The sequence below is a fragment of the Stenella coeruleoalba genome (assembly GCF_951394435.1).
Source record: "Stenella coeruleoalba genome assembly, contig: scaffold_39, whole genome shotgun sequence".
NCBI lineage: Eukaryota > Metazoa > Chordata > Mammalia > Artiodactyla > Delphinidae > Stenella > Stenella coeruleoalba.
Genome location: NW_027646400.1, coordinates 1,982,983 through 1,996,918, shown reverse-complemented (window position 1 = coordinate 1,996,918; position 13,936 = coordinate 1,982,983). Strand labels below are relative to the sequence as shown.

General features: G+C 43.7%; 1 long non-coding RNA gene across 44 annotated transcripts in view; it reads right to left on the bottom strand.

Annotated features, from left to right (window-relative positions):
- Positions 1 to 13,936, bottom strand: part of LOC307181137 — a 3,028,377-nt gene that overhangs the window by 1,176,078 nt on the left and 1,838,363 nt on the right. The window contains exon 12 of one of the 44 annotated variants that reach the window (XR_013825972.1): positions 3,290 to 3,367. The exons of the other annotated variants lie outside the window; for them this stretch is intronic. This is a non-coding gene — a long non-coding RNA (uncharacterized lncRNA). The remainder of the gene's footprint in view (positions 1 to 3,289; positions 3,368 to 13,936) is intronic. 44 annotated transcript variants of the gene reach the window in all.

The following is a 13,936-nucleotide window of genomic DNA, read 5'->3' as shown; positions in this document are numbered from 1 at the left end:
AATTAAAATCAAAAAGACACAGCCACCCCAAAATTTGGAACTGCTCTGTTTACAAGAACCTCGTTTACAGTACAAGTTCAACATCGCAGAAAGTGAAAAATGGATAAAGAAGTTGTGGTATTTACTTACAAAGCAATATCACTCAGCAATGAAATCTGTGTCATCAGGCCCTTAGCAGCACAATGAGTGGATTCAGGTATGATGATTCTAACTGAAATAAGTCACACAGAAAAAGAAACATCATAAGATATCAGTAATACACGGAATGTAAACTTGGCTACACAGGAACTGAATTACAGAACAGAACAGGGTCTCAAATTTAGAAAACCAACTTATGCTTGCTTAAGGGTAAAGGTGAGTTGGGGTGCTGCATAAAACCAGAGATTGAAATGAGCACAGATAAAGTTCCTTAAGCCAAATACAGAATAGACAAGAGCTACTCCTTGCTCAACGAAATGGACTCAACACCCCATATTAAACGCCTAAGAATGTACCTGACTAGTAAGTATCTTAAAACCTATGGATTGCTATGTCTCCGAAAGAGAATCAAGCATGTGTACAGGGGCATAAACGCAGCAGTGATAGGATTGGAGAGGTTCGGTGAGCAAATGAAGACCCTTTGAAGTCATATTGCATGGTACCCATTCCACGGGTTTCAACTACCCAGGTTTAAGGTATTCTTCCTTCAGCTAAAACATGCATGTGGAACCAAGAGTATGATCATCCGTGTGAACGGGAGACGTGTTCAAATATGTCTCAGTTTTCGTACCCTGGTACTCGGGTGCAACATTCCAGACGCTTTACTAACACTCTCCTGACTTGGAGAGTCAGCGCCTTTAACCTCCTGTTTGGCCCAGTTTGCAATTTCTGCGGAAGATGAACAGGAATAGCGAGAACCAATGAGAGACTAGCTGGAGGTGTCTGGACGGGCAAATTTAACTCTCATTTCCCACCAGGAACAGGAAATAACCAAAGGCTCAGCGTGCCGTGCCGGAACCAGATAAGGGCCTGAAGCCATCCTGCGGTGTTGCGGCCAGCTCACAAGAAAGCGAGTTGAAGAAAGGAGCTCAGGGGCACTGTAATTCACAAACCTGCAGAGTTATAAATGACAGCTATCGTCCAAAAATATACTGAAGTAAGCCTGCCAAGAGGACTTGAAAGCGGGGCAGAATTGCAGGAAACCGATTTCAGGAGGTAGACTGGAATTGCATTGAAAGCATAGGAAAAGAGGCAGAACGTCCACAATGATGCACTTGGCCAAAAAGGGCGTATGCGTTTTTTCCTGAATATATTCAGGAAAAAACGCATACGCCCTTTTTGGCCAACCAAGCAAACTTGCAAAGGAAATCTGCACTACAATGAAGTCTCACTTCCCTCTGGTCAAAAGGGCCATCTGAAAAAAGTGTAAAATCCAGAAAGGCAGGACAGGCCATGGAGAACTGGGAGCCTTGTTATGCTGATGGGCGGGATGTAAATTGCCAACAGACACTCGGGAGAAGTGTATGGTGTTTCCTGAAACATCTAAAAAACAAAGCAACAGAGCCTAGGGCACTGCAACTTATGGTCCTATAGCTTAGGGAAATTAAAATCAAAAAGACACAGCCACCCCAAAATTTGGAACGGCTCTGTTTACAAGAACCTCGTTTACAGTACAAGTTCAACATCGCAGAAAGTGAAAAATGGATAAAGAAGTTGTGGTATTTACTTACAAAGCAATATCACTCAGCAATGAAATCTGTGTCATCAGGCCCTTAGCAGCACAATGAGTGGATTCAGGTATGATGATTCTAACTGAAATAAGTCACACAGAAAAAGAAACATCATAAGATATCAGTAATACACGGAATGTAAACTTGGCTACACAGGAACTGAATTACAGAACAGAACAGGGTCTCAAATTTAGAAAACCAACTTATGCTTGCTTAAGGGTAAAGGTGAGTTGGGGTGCTGCATAAAACCAGAGATTGAAATGAGCACAGATAAAGTTCCTTAAGCCAAATACGGAATAGACAAGAGCTACTCCTTGCTCAACGAAATGGACTCAACACCCCATATTAAACGCCTAAGAATGTACCTGACTAGTAAGTATCTTAAAACCTATGGATTGCTATGTCTCCGAAAGAGAATCAAGCATGTGTACAGGGGCATAAACGCAGCAGTGATAGGATTGGAGAGGTTCGGTGAGCAAATGAAGACCCTTTGAAGTCATATTGCATGGTACCCATTCCACGGGTTTCAACTACCCAGGTTTAAGGTATTCTTCCTTCAGCTAAAACATGCATGTGGAACCAAGAGTATGATCAACCGTGTGAACGGGAGACGTGTTCAAATATGTCTCAGTTTTCGTACCCTGGTACTCGGGTGCAACATTCCAGACGCTTTACTAACACTCTCCCGACTTGGAGAGTCAGCGCCTTTAACCTCCTGTTTGGCCCAGTTTGCAATTTCTGCGGAAGATGAACAGGAATAGCGAGAACCAATGAGAGACTAGCTGGAGGTGTCTGGACGGGCAAATTTAACTCTCATTTCCCACCAGGAACAGGAAATAACCAAAGGCTCAGCGTGCCGTGCCGGAACCAGATAAGGGCCTGAAGCCATCCTGCGGTGTTGCGGTCAGCTCACAAGAAAGCGAGTTGAAGAAAGGAGCTCAGGGGCACTGTAATTCACAAACCTGCAGAGTTATAAATGACAGCTATCGTCCAAAAATATACTGAAGTAAGCCTGCCAAGAGGACTTGAAAGCGGGGCAGAATTGCAGGAAACCGATTTCAGGAGGTAGACTGGAATTGCATTGAAAGCATAGGAAAAGAGGCAGAACGTCCACAATGATGCACTTGGCCAAAAAGGGCGTATGCGTTTTTTCCTGAATATATTCAGGAAAAAACGCATACGCCCTTTTTGGCCAACCAAGCAAACTTGCAAAGGAAATCTGCACTACAATGAAGTCTCACTTCCCTCTGGTCAAAAGGGCCATCTGAAAAAAGTGTAAAATCCAGAAAGGCAGGACAGGCCATGGAGAACTGGGAGCCTTGTTATGCTGATGGGCGGGATGTAAATTGCCAACAGACACTCGGGAGAAGTGTATGGTGTTTCCTGAAACATCTAAAAAACAAAGCAACAGAGCCTAGGGCACTGCAACTTATGGTCCTATAGCTTAGGGAAATTAAAATCAAAAAGACACAGCCACCCCAAAATTTGGAACGGCTCTGTTTACAAGAACCTCGTTTACAGTACAAGTTCAACATCGCAGAAAGTGAAAAATGGATAAAGAAGTTGTGGTATTTACTTACAAAGCAATATCACTCAGCAATGAAATCTGTGTCATCAGGCCATTAGCAGCACAATGAGTGGATTCAGGTATGATGATTCTAACTGAAGTAAGTCACACAGAAAGAGAAACATCATAAGATAGCAGTAATACACGGAATGTAAACTTGGCTACACAGGAACTGAATTACAGAACAGAACAGGGTCTCAAATTTAGAAAACCAACTTATGCTTGCTTAAGGGTAAAGGTGAGTTGGGGTGCTGCATAAAACCAGAGATTGAAATGAGCACAGATAAAGTTCCTTAAGCCAAATATGGAATAGACAAGAGCTACTCCTTGCTCAACGAAATGGACTCAACACCGCATATTAAACGCCTAAGAATGTACCTGACTAGTAAGTATCTTAAAACCTATGGATTGCTATGTCTCCGAAAGAGAATCAAGCATGTGTACAGGGGCATAAACGCAGCAGTGATAGGATTGGAGAGGTTCGGTGAGCAAATGAAGACCCTTTGAAGTCATATTGCATGGTACCCATTCCACGGGTTTCAACTACCCAGGTTTTAGGTATTCTTCCTTCAGCTAAAACATGCATGTGGAACCCAAGTATCATCAACCATGTGAACGGGAGACGTGTTCAAATATGTCTCAGTTTTCCTCCCCTGGTACTTGGGTGCAACATTCCAGACGCTTTACTAACACTCTCCCCACTTGGAGAGTCAGTCCCTTTAACCTCCTGTTTGGCCCAGTTTGCAATTTCTGCGGAAGATGAACAGGAATAGCGAGAACAAATGAGAGGCTAGCTGGAGGTGTCTGGACGGGCAAATTTAACTCTCATTTCCCAACAGGAAGAGGAAATAACCAAAGGCTCAGTGTGCCGTACCGGAACCAGATTAGGGCCTGAAGCCATCCTGAGGTGTTGCGGCCACCTCAAAAGAAACCGAGTTGAAGAAAGGAGCTCAGGGGCACTATAATTCACAAACCTGCAGAGTTATAAATGACAGCTATCGTCCAAAAATATACTGAAATAAGGCTGCCAAGAGGACTTGAAAGCGGGGCAGAATTGCAGGAAACCGATTTCAGGAGGTAGACTGGAATTGCATTGAAAGCATAGGAAAAGAGGCAGAACGTCCACAATGATGCACTTGGCCAAAAAGGGCATATGCGTTTTTTCCTGAATATATTCAGGAAAAAACGCATACGCCCTTTTTGGCCAACCAAGCAAGCTTGCAAAGGAAATCTGCACTACAATGAAGTCTCACTTCCCCCCGGTCAAAAGGGCCATCTGAAAAAAGTGTAAAATCTAGAAAGGCAGGACAGGCCATGGAGAACTGGGAGCCTTGTTATGCTGATGGGTGGGATGTAAATTGCCAACAGACATTCGGGAGAAGTGTATGGTGTTTCCTGAAACATCTAAAAAACAAAGCAACAGAGCCTAGGGCACTGCCACTTATGGTCCTATAGCTTAGGGAAATTAAAATCAAAAAGACACAGCCACCCCAAAGTTTGGAACGGCTCTGTTTACAAGAACCTCATTTACAGTACAAGTTCAACATCGCAGAAAGTGAAAAATGGATAAAGAAGTTGTGGTATTTACTTACAAAGCAATATCACTCAGCAATGAAATCTGTGTCATCAGGCCCTTAGCAGCACAATGAGTGGATTCAGGTATGATGATTCTAACTGAAATAAGTCACACAGAAAAAGAAACATCATAAGATATCAGTAATACACGGAATGTAAACTTGGCTACACAGGAACTGAATTACAGAACAGAACAGGGTCTCAAATTTAGAAAACCAACTTATTCTTGCTTAAGGGTAAAGGTGAGTTGGGGTGCTGCATAAAACCAGAGATTGAAACGAGCACAGATAAAGTTCCTTAAGCCAAATATGGAATAGACAAGAGCTACTCCTTGCTCAACGAAATGGACTCAACACCCCATATTAAACGCCTAAGAATGTACCTGACTAGTAAGTATCTTAAAACCTATGGATTGCTATGTCTCCGAAAGAGAATCAAGCATGTGTACAGGGGCATAAACGCAGCAGTGATAGGATTGGAGAGGTTCGGTGAGCAAATGAAGACCCTTTGAAGTCATATTGCATGGTCCCCATTACACGGGTCTTAACTCTCCAGGTTTAAGGTATTCTTCCTTCAGCTAAAACATGCATGTGGAACCCAAGTATGATCAACCATGTGAACGGGAGACGTGTTCAAATATGTCTCAGTTTTCCTCCCCTGGTACTCGGGTGCAACATTCCAGACGCTTTACTAACACTCTCCCCACTTGGAGAGTCAGCGCCTTTAACCTCCTGTTTGGCACAGTTTGCAATTTCTTGGAAGATGAACAGGAATAGCGAGAACCAATGAGAGACTAGCTGGAGGTGTCTGGACGGGCAAATTTAACTCTCATTTCCCACCAGGAAGAGGAATTAACCAAAGGCTCAGCATGCCGGGCCGGAAGCAGATTAGGGCCTGAAGCCATCCTGCGGTGTTGCGGCCAGGTCACAAGAAAGCGAGTTGAAGAAAGGAGCTCAGGGGCACTGTAATTCACAAACCTGCAGAGTTATAAATGACAGCTATCGTCCAAAAATAGACTGAAGTAAGGCTGCCAAGAGGACTTGAAAGCGGGGCAGAATTGCAGGAAACCGATTTCAGGAGGTAGACTGGAATTGCAATGAAAGCATAGGAAAAGAGGCAGAACGTCCACAATGATGCACTTGGCCAAAAAGGGCGTATGCGTTTTTTCCTGAATATATTCAGGAAAAAACGCATACGCCCTTTTTGGCCAACCAAGCAAGCTTGCAAAGGAAATCTGCACTACAATGAAGTCTCACTTCCCCCCGGTCAAAAGGGCCATCTGAAAAAAGTGTAAAATCCAGAAAGGCAGGACAGGCCATGGAGAACTGGGAGCCTTGTTATGCTGATGGGCGGGATGTAAATTGCCAACAACCACTCAGGAGAAGTGTATGGTGTTTCCTGAAACATCTAAAAAACAAAGCAACAGAGCCTAGGGCAGTTCCACTTATGGCCCTATAGCTTAGGGAAATTAAAATCAAAAAGACACAGCCACCCCAAAGTTTGGGACGCCTCCGTTTACAAGAACCTCCTTTACCGTACAAGTTCAATATCACAGAAAGTGAAAAATGGATAAAGAACTTGTGGTACTTACGTACAATGCAGTATCACTCAGCAATGAAATCTGTGTCATCAGGCCCGTAGCAGCATAATGAGTGGATTCAGGTACGATGATTCTAACTGAAATAAGTCACACAGAAAAAGAAACATCATAAGATATCACTAATACACGGAATGTAAACTTGGCTACACAGGAACTGCATTCCAAAACAGAACAGGGTCTCAAATTTAGAAAACCAACTTATGCTTGCTTAAGGGGAAAGGTGAGTTGGGGTGCTGCATAAAACCAGAGATTGAAATGAGCACAGATAAAGTTCCTTAAGTCAAATATGGAATAGACAAGAGCTACTCCTTGCTCAACGAAATGGACTCAACACCGCATATTAAACGCCTAAGAATGTACCTGACTAGTAAGTATCTTAAAACCTATGGATTGCTATGTCTCCGAAAGAGAATCAAGCATGTGTACAGGGGCATAAACGCAGCAGTGATAGGATTGGAGAGGTTCGGTGAGCAAATGAAGACCCTTTGAAGTCATATTGCATGGTACCCATTCCACGGGTTTCAACTACCCAGGTTTTAGGTATTCTTTCTTCAGCTAAAATATGCATGTGGAACCCAGAGTATGATCAACCATGTGATCGGGAGACGTGTTCAAATATGTCTCAGTTTTCGTACCCTGGTACTCGGGTGCAACATTCCAGACGCTTTACTAACACTCTCCCGACTTGGAGAGTCAGTCCCTTTAACCTCCTGTTTGGCCCAGTTTGCAATTTCTGCGGAAGATGAACAGGAATAGCGAGAACCAATGAGAGGCTAGCTGGAGGTGTCTGGACGGGCAAATTTAACTCTCATTTCCCACCAGGAAGAGGAAATAACCAAAGGCTCAGCGTGCCGTACCGGAACCAGATTAGGGCCTGAAGCCATCCTGCGGTGTTGCGGCCAGCTCAAAAGAAAGCGAGTTGAAGAAAGGAGCTCAGGGGCACTGTAATTCACAAACCTGCAGAGTTATAAATGACAGCTATTGTCCAAAAATATACTGAAGTAAGGCTGCCAAGAGGACTTGAAAGCGGGGCAGAATTGCAGGAAACTGATTTCAGGAGGTAGACTGGAATTACATTGAAAGCATAGGAAAAGAGGCAGAACGTCCACAATGATGCACTTGGCCAAAAAGGGCGTATGCGTTTTTTCCTGAATATATTCAGGAAAAAACGCATACGCCCTTTTTGGCCAACCAAGCAAGCTTGCAAAGGAAATCTGCACTACAATGAAGTCTCACTTCCCCCCGGTCAAAAGGGCCATCTGAAAAAAGTGTAAAATCCAGAAAGGCAGGACAGGCCATGGAGAACTGGGAGCCTTGTTATGCTGATGGGCGGGATGTAAATTGCCAACAACCACTCGGGAGAAGTGTATGGTGTTTCCTGAAACATCTAAAAAACAAAGCAACAGAACCTAGGGCACTTCCACTTATGGTCCTATAGCTTAGGGAAATTAAAATCAAAAAGACACAGCCACCCCAAAGTTTGGAACGGCTCTGTTTACAAGAACCTCGTTTACAGTACAAGTTCAACATCGCAGAAAGTGAAAAATGGATAAAGAAGTTGTGGTATGTACTTACAAAGCAATATCACTCAGCAATGAAATCTGTGTCATCAGGCCCTTAGCAGCACAATGAGTGGATTCAGGTATGATGATTCTAACTGAAGTAAGTCACACAGAAAAAGAAACATCATAAGATATCAGTAATACACGGAATGTAAACTTGGCTACACAGGAACTGAATTACAGAACAGAACAGGGACTCAAATTTAGAAAACCAACTTATGCTTGCTTAAGGGGAAAGGTGAGTTGGGGTGCTGCATAAAACCAGAGATTGAAATGAGCACAGATAAAGTTCCTTAAGCCAAATATGGAATAGACAAGAGCTACTCCTTGCTCAACGAAATGGACTCAACAACGCATATTAAACGCCTAAGAATGTACCTGACTTGTAAGTATCTTAAAACCTATGGATTGCTATGTCTCCAAAAGAGAATCAAGCATGTGTACAGGGGCATAAAAGCAGCAGTGATAGGATTGGAGAGGTTCGGTGAGCAAATGAAGACCCTTTGAACTCATATTGCATGGTACCCATTCCACGTGTTGCAACTACCTAGGTTTAAGGTATTCTTCCTTCAGCTAAAACATGCATGTGGAACCTAGAGTATGATCAACCATGTGATCGGGAGACGTGTTCAAATATGTCTCAGTTTTCGTACCCTGGTACTCGGGTGCAACATTCCAGACGCTTTACTAACACTCTCCCGACTTGGAGAGTCAGTCCCTTTAACCTCCTGTTTGGCCCAGTTTGCAATTTCTGCGGAAGATGAACAGGAATAGCGAGAACCAATGGAGACTAGCTGGAGGTGTCTGGAAGGGCAAATTTAACTCTCATTTCCTACCAGGAAGAGGAATTAACCAAAGGCTCAGCGTGCCATGCCAGAATCAGATTACGGCCTGAAGCCATCCTGCGGTGTTGCGGCCAGGTCACAAGAAAGCGAGTTGAAGAAAGGAGCTCAGGGGCACTGTAATTCACAAACCTGCAGACTTATAAATGACAGCTATCGTCCAAAAATAGACTGAAGTAAGGCTGCCAAGAGGACTTGAAAGCGGGGCAGAATTGCAGGAAACCGATTTCAGGAGGTAGACTGGAATTGCATTGAAAGCATAGGAAAAGAGGCAGAACGTCCACAATGATGCACTTGGCCAAAAAGGGCGTATGCGTTTTTTCCTGAATATATTCAGGAGAAAACGCATACGCCCTTTTTGGCCAACCAAGCAAGCTTGCAAAGGAAATCTGCACTACAATGAAGTCTCACTTCCCCCCGGTCAAAAGGGCCATCTGAAAAAAGTGTAAAATCCAGAAAGGCAGGACAGGCCATGGAGAACTGGGAGCCTTGTTACGCTGATGGGCGGGATGTAAATTGCCAACAACCACTCGGGAGAAGTGTATGGTGTTTCCTGAAACATCTAAAAAACAAAGCAACAGAACCTAGGGCACTTCCACTTATGGTCCTATAGCTTAGGGAAATTAAAATCAAAAAGACACAGCCACCCCAAAGTTTGGAATGGCTCTGTTTACAAGAACCTCGTTTACAGTACAAGTTCAACATCGCAGAAAGTGAAAAATGGAGAAAGAAGTTGTGGTATTTACTTACAAAGCAATATCACTCAGCAATGAAATCTGTGTCATCAGGCCCTTAGAAGCACAATGAGTGGATTCAGGTATGATGATTCTAACTGAAGTAAGTCACACAGAAAAAGAAACATCATAAGATATCAGTAATACACGGAATGTAAACTTGGCTACACAGGAACTGAATTACAGAACAGAACAGGGACTCAAATTTAGAAAAACAACTTATGCTTGCTTAAGGGTAAAGGTGAGTTGGGGTGCTGCATAAAACCAGAGATTGAAATGAGCACAGATAAAGTTCCTTAAGCCAAATATGGAATAGACAAGAGCTACTCCTTGCTCAACGAAATGGACTCAACACTGCATATTAAACGCCTAAGAATGTACCTGACTTGTAAGTATCTTAAAACCTATGGATTGCTATGTCTCCAAAAGAGAATCAAGCATGTGTACAGGGGCATAAACGCAGCAGTGATAGGATTGGAGAGGTTGGGTGAGCAAATGAAGACCCTTTGAACTCATATTGCATGGTACCCATTCCACGGGTTTCAACTACCCAGGTATAAGGTATTCTTCCTTCAGCTAAAACATGCATGTGGAACCTAGAGTATGATCAACCATGTGATCGGGAGACGTGTTCAAATATGTCTCAGTTTTCGTACCCTGGTACTCGGGTGCAACATTCCAGACGCTTTACTAACACTCTCCCGACTTGGAGAGTCAGTCCCTTTAACCTCCTGTTTGGCCCAGTTTGCAATTTCTGCGGAAGATGAACAGGAATAGCGAGAACCAATGGAGACTAGCTGGAGGTGTCTGGACGGGGAAATTTAACTCTCAATTCCTACCAGGAAGAGTAATTAACCAAAGGCTCAGCGTGCCATGCCAGAATCAGATTAGGGCCTGAAGCCATCCTGCGGTGTTGCGGCCAGCTCAAAAGAAAGCGAGTTGAAGAAAGGAGCTCAGGGGCACTGTAATTCACAAACCTGCAGAGTTATAAATGACAGCTATCGTCCAAAAATAGACTGAAGTAAGGCTGCCAAGAGGACTTGAAAGCGGGGCAGAATTGCAGGAAACCGATTTCAGGAGGTAGACTGGAATTGCATTGAAAGCATAGGAAAAGAGGCAGAACGTCCACAATGTTGCACTTGGCCAAAACGGCGTATGCGTTTTTTCCTGAATATATTCAGGAAAAAACGCATACGCCCTTTTTGGACAACCAAGCAAGCTTGCAAAGGAAATCTGCACTACAATGAAGTCTCACTTCCCCCCGGTCAAAAGGGCCATCTGAAAAAAGTGTAAAATCCAGAAAGGCAGGACAGGCCATGGAGAACTGGGAGCCTTGTTATGCTGATGGGCGGGATGTAAATTGCCAACAACCACTCGGGAGAAGTGTATGGTGTTTCCTGAAACATCTAAAAAACAAAGCAACATAGCCTAGGGCACTTCCACTTATGGTCCTATAGCTTAGGGAAATTAAAATCAAAAAGACACAGCCACCCCAAAGTTTGGGACGCCTCCGTTTACAAGAACCTCCTTTACCGTACAAGTTCAATATCACAGAAAGTGAAAAATGGATAAAGAACTTGTGGTACTTACGTACAATGCAGTATCACTCAGCAATGAAATCTATGTCATCAGGCCCGTAGCAGCATAATGAGTGGATTCAGGTACGATGATTCTAACTGAAGTAAGTCACACAGAAAAAGAAACATCATAAGATATCACTAATACACGGAATGGAAACTTGGCTACACAGGAACTGCATTCCAAAACAGAACAGGGTCTCAAATTTAGAAAACCAACTTATGCTTGCTTCAGGGGAAAGGTGAGTTGGGTTGCTGCATAAAACCAGAGATTGAAATGAGCACAGATAAAGTTCCTTAAGCCAAATATGGAATAGACAAGAGCTACTCCTTGCTCAACGAAATGGACTCAACACCCCATATTAAACGCCTAAGAATGTACCTGACTAGTAAGTATCTTAAAACCTATGGATTGCTATGTCTCCAAAAGACAATCAAGCGTGTGTACAGGGGCATAAACGCAGCAGTGATAGGATTGGAGAGGTTCGGTGAGCAAATGAAGACCCTTTGAAGTCATATTGCATGGTACCCATTCCACGGGTCTCAACTCTCCAGGTTTAAGGTATTCTTCCTTCAGCTAAAACATGCATGTGGAACCCAGTGTATGATCAACCATGTGAACGGGAGACGTGTTCAAATATGTCTCAGTTTTCCTCCCCTGGTACTCGGGTGCAACATTCCAGACGCTTTACTAACACTCTCCCGACTTGGAGAGTCAGTCCCTTTAACCTCCTGTTTGGCCCAGTTTGCAATTTCTGCGGAAGATGAACAGGAATAGCGAGAACCAATGAGAGACTATCTGGAGGTGTCTGGATGGGCAAATTTAACTCTCATTTCCCACCAGGAAGAGGAATTAACCAAAGGCTCAGCATGCCGGGCCGGAACCAGATTAGGGCCTGAAGCCATCCTGCGGTGTTGCGGCCAGGTCACAAGAAAGCGAGTTGAAGAAAGGAGCTCAGGGGCACTGTAATTCACAAACCTGCAGAGTTATAAATGACAGCTATCGTCCAAAAATAGACTGAAGTAAGGCTGCCAAGAGGACTTGAAAGCGGGGCAGAATTGCAGGAAACCGATTTCAGGAGGGAGACTGGAATTGCATTGAAAGCATAGGAAAAGAGGCAGAACGTCCACAATGATGCACTTGGCCAAAAAGGGCGTATGCGTTTTTTCCTGAATATATTCAGGAAAAAACGCATACGCCCTTTTTTGGCCAACCAAGCAAGCTTGCAAAGGAAATCTGCACTACAATGAAGTCTCACTTCCCCTGGGTCAAAAGGGCCATCTGAAAAAAGTGTAAAATCCAGAAAGGCAACAGGCTATTGAGAACTGGGAGCCTTGTTATGCTGATGGGCGGGATGTAAATTGCCAACAGACACTCGGGAGAAGTGTATGGTGTTTCCTGAAACATCTAAAAAACAAAGCAACAGAGCCTAGGGCACTGCCACTTATGGTCCTATAGCTTAGGGAAATTAAAATCAAAAAGACACAGCCACCGCAAAGTTTGGGACGCCTCTGTTTACAAGAACCTCGTTTACAGTACAAGTTCAACATCGCAGAAAGTGAAAAATGGATAAAGAAGTTGTGGTATTTACTTACAAAGCAATATCACTCAGCAATGAAATCTATGTCATCAGGCCCTTAGCATCACAATGAGTGGATTCAGGTATGATGATTCTAACTGAAATAAGTCACACAGAAAAAGAAACATCATAAGATATCATTAATACACGGAATGTAAACTTGGCTACACAGGAACTGAATTACAGAACAGAACAGGGTCTCAAATTTAGAAAACCAACTTATGCTTGCTTAAGGGTAAAGGTGAGTTGGGGTGCTGCATAAAACCAGAGATTGAAATGAGCACAGATAAAGTTCCTTAAGTCAAATGTGGAATAGACAAGAGCTACTCCTTGCTCAACGAAATGGACTCAACACCGCATATTAAACGCCTAAGAATGTACCTGACTAGTAAGTATCTTAAAACCTATGGATTGCTATGTCTCCGAAAGAGAATCAAGCATGTGTACAGGGGCATAAACGCAGCAGTGATAGGATTGGAGAGGTTCGGTGAGCAAATGAAGACCCTTTGAGGTCATATTGCATGGTACCCATTACACGGGTCTCAACTCTCCAGGTTTAAGGTATTCTTCCTTCAGCTAAAACATGCATGTGGAACCCAAGTATGATCAACCATGTGAACGGGAGACGTGTTCAAATATGTCTCAGTTTTCCTCCCCTGGTACTCGGGTGCAACATTCCAGACGCTTTACTAACACTCTCCCCACTTGGAGAGTCAGCGCCTTTAACCTCTTGTTTGGCCCAGTTTGCAATTTCTGTGGAAGATGAACAGGAATAGCGAGAACCAATGAGAGGCTAGCTGGAGGTGTCTGGACGGGCAAATTTAACTCTCATTTCCCACCAGGAAGAGGAAATAACCAAAGGCTCAGCGTGCCGTACCGGAACCAGATTAGGGCCTGAAGCCATCCTGCGGTGTTGCGGCCAGGTCACAAGAAAGCGAGTTGAAGAAAGGAGCTCAGGGGCACTGTAATTCACAAACCTGCAGAGTTATAAATGACAGCTATCGTCCAAAAATAGACTGAAGTAAGGCTGCCAAGAGGACTTGAAAGCGGGGCAGAATTGCAGGAAACCGATTTCAGGAGGGAGACTGGAATTGCATTGAAAGCATAGGAAAAGAGGCAGAACGTCCACAATGATGCACTTGGCCAAAAAGGGCGTATGCGTTTTATCCTGAATATATTCAGGAAAAAAC